This window comes from Triticum dicoccoides, chromosome 6A (genome assembly GCF_002162155.2).
Source record: "Triticum dicoccoides isolate Atlit2015 ecotype Zavitan chromosome 6A, WEW_v2.0, whole genome shotgun sequence".
Lineage (NCBI taxonomy): Eukaryota > Viridiplantae > Streptophyta > Magnoliopsida > Poales > Poaceae > Triticum > Triticum dicoccoides.
The window spans coordinates 337,898,025-337,901,360 of NC_041390.1; positions in this window are offsets into that span (position 1 = coordinate 337,898,025).

The following is a 3,336-nucleotide window of genomic DNA, read 5'->3' on the forward strand; positions in this document are numbered from 1 at the left end:
CTCTTATAGCATTGCTAGTTGTAGGTGAAGATTGGAGGCCGTTCCTTGTTGGAACTTCTTTTATTTACTTGTTCGGATATCATTATATTGCTATGTTATCTTAATGCATCTATATACTTGGTAAAGGGTGGAAGGCTCGGCCTCTCGTCTAGTGTTTTGTTCCACTCTTGCCGCCCTAGTTTCTGTCATATCGGTGTTATGTTCCCGGATTTTGCGTTCCTTACGCGGTTCGGTTATAATGGGAACCACTTGATATTTCTCCTTGATTAAAGCTTTTCCAGCAATGCCCAACCTTGGTCTTACCATTTTCCACCTAGCCTCTTTTTCCCTCGAGTTTCCGGAGCCCAAGGGTCATCTTATTTTAACCCCCCCGGGCCAGTGCTCCTCTGAGTGTTGGTCCGACCGAGTAGACTGCGGGGCCACCTCAGGGCAACTTGAGGGTTGGTTTTACTCGTAGGATGTCTCATCTGAGTGTGCCCTGAGAAAGAGATATGTGCAGCTCCTATCGGGATTTATCGGCACATTCGGGCGGTGTTGCTGGTCTTGTGTTAACCTGTCGAAGTGTCTTGAGTTACCGAGATACCGAGTCTGATCGGAACATCTTGGGAGGAGGTTTATTCCTTCGTTGACCATGAGAGCTTGTCATGGGCTAAGTTGGGACTCCCCTGCAGGGATTGAACTTTCGAAAGCCGTGCCCGCGGTTATGGGTAGATGGGAATTTGTTAATGTCTGGTTGTAGACAACTTGAACCTTAATTAATTAAAATGAACCAACTGAGTGTGTTACCGTGATGGCCTCTTCTCGGCGGAGTCCGGGAAGTGGACACGGTGTTGGAGTAATGTTTGCGCAGGTTGTTCTCTAGCTTCTCGCTTGTGCTTTGCCTCCTCTTCTCGCTCTCTTTTGCGAATAAGTTAGCCACCATACTTGCTAGTCGCTTGCTGCTGCTCCACTCATATTTTACCTTGCCATTCCTATAAGCTTAAATAGTCTTGATCGCGAGGGTGCGAGATTGCTGAGTCCCCGTGGCTCAGATATTACTATTACACCAGATGCAGGGCCTGATGATTCAGCTCTAGGAGACGCGTGCGAGTTAAAGTGGGAGTTCGACGAAGACTCTCAACGATACTATGTTTCCTTTCCCGATGATCAGTAGTGGCGCCCAGTTGGGGGTTATTGGGACCGTTGTCGCATGTTGGGTTCTCTTTCATTTTGGCGCCGTAGTCGGGCCATGAGTGTTTGGTTGATGTAATGTTAATTTATGTACTTGATTGACGTGGCGAGTGTAAGCCAACTATGTTATCTCCCCTTCTATCATTATATTACATGGGATGTTGTGAAGATTGCCTAACTTGCGACATATGCCTTCAATGCGATTATGTCTCTAAGTCGTGCCTCGACACGTGGGAGCTATAGTCGCATCGAGGGTGTGATAGCTGGCCCTCCCCCACCTCCACTCCTTTATATACAGGGGAGGGGGGCACCCCATAGACACACAAGTTGATCATTGATCTCTTAGCCGTGTGCGATGCCCTCCTCCACCATAATCCACCTCGGTCATATTGTAGCGGTGCTTAGGCGAAGCCCTGTTCCGGTAGCATCATCATCACCGTCATCATGCTGTCGTGCTGACGAAGCTCTCCCTCGCCACTCTGCTGGATCATGAGTTCATGGGACGTCACCGAGCCAAACGTGTGCAGTTCGTGGGACTCCTTCATTGGCTGCTTTCGAAGCAGCTATGTATTCCGCTTCACACGTAGATCCCGCCATGACGCTTTGCTTAGAACTGCACCAACTGACAGCTCCACCATTCAATAAAAATACATATCCGGTTTGTGACTTAGAGTCATCCGGATCAGTGTCAAAGCTTGCATCGACGTAACCGTTTACGACGAGCTCTTTGTCACCTCCATCAACGAGAAACATATCCTTAGTCCTTTTCGGGTATTTCAGGATATTCTTGACCGTTGTCTAGTGATCCACTCCTGGATTACTTTGGTACCTCCCTGCTAAACTAATAGCAAGGCACACATCAGGTCTGGTACATAGCATTGCATACATGATAGAACCTATGGCTGAAGCATAGGGAATGACTTTCATTTTCTCTCTATCTTCTGCAGTGATCGGGCATGAGTCTGACTCAACTTCACACCTTGTAACACAGGCAAGAATCCTTTCTTTGCTTGATCCATTTTGAACTTCTTCAGAACTTTATCATGGTATGTGCTTTCTGAAAGTCCAATTAAGCGTCTTGATCTATCTCTATATATCATGATGCCCAATATATAAGCAGCTTCACCGAGGTCTTTCATTGAAAAATTCTTATTCAAGTATCCTTTTATGCTATTCAGAAATTCAGTATCATTGCCAATCAACAATATGTCATCCACATATAATATTAGAAATGCTACAGAGCTCCCACTCACTTTCTTGTAAATACATGCTTCTCCAAAAGTCTGTATAAAACCATATGCTTTGATCACACTATCAAAGCGTATATTCCAACTCCGAGATGCTTGCACCAGTCCATAAATGGATCGCTGGAGCTTACACACTTTGTTAGCACCTTTTGGATCGACAAAACCTTCTGGTTGCATCATATACAACTCTTCTTTAAGATATCCATTAAGGAATGCATTTTTGACATCCATTTGCCAAATTTAATAATCATAAAATGTGGCAATTGCTAACATGATTCGTGCGGACTTAAGCATCGCTACAGGTGAGAAGGTCTCATCGTAGAATACTCCTTGAACTTGTCGAAAACCTTTTGCAACTAGTCGAGCTTTGTAGATAGTAACATTACCGTCAGCGTCAATCTTCTTCTTGAAGATCCATTTATTCTCTATGGCTTGCCGATCATCGGGTAAGTCAACCAAAGTCCACACTTTGTTCTCATACATGGATCCCATCTCAGATTTCATGGTCTTAAGCTCCGGTGAGTTGTAGAACGCCGAGGCTGAAGCAGGACAAGGGAGACAACGTTAACCTGAGTGGGATTCTAATAGCATCTCCAATAGATGAACTAAAATACATAACCACAAAGTGCTAGATGTATACATCAGCTGCTCATCTCTAAACTTAATTGTAGAAACTGAATTTAACTGTCGAAACTGAACTAAACTCTCGAAACTGAATTTTGCTGTCGAAACTGAATTTTACTGTTGAAACTAAACGCACTAGAGGTGAGGCTGCACGTCAGTCGACTGACTTTTTCACCTCTGATCAGTCGATTTTGCAGCCGTTGGATACAAAATCAAGGGGCTGCAGTTCATCTTCAACCTCCACCCCAGAGCCGCCAGCCACCACCGGCCAAACAGCCGCCCTGCCCGCCCCGAA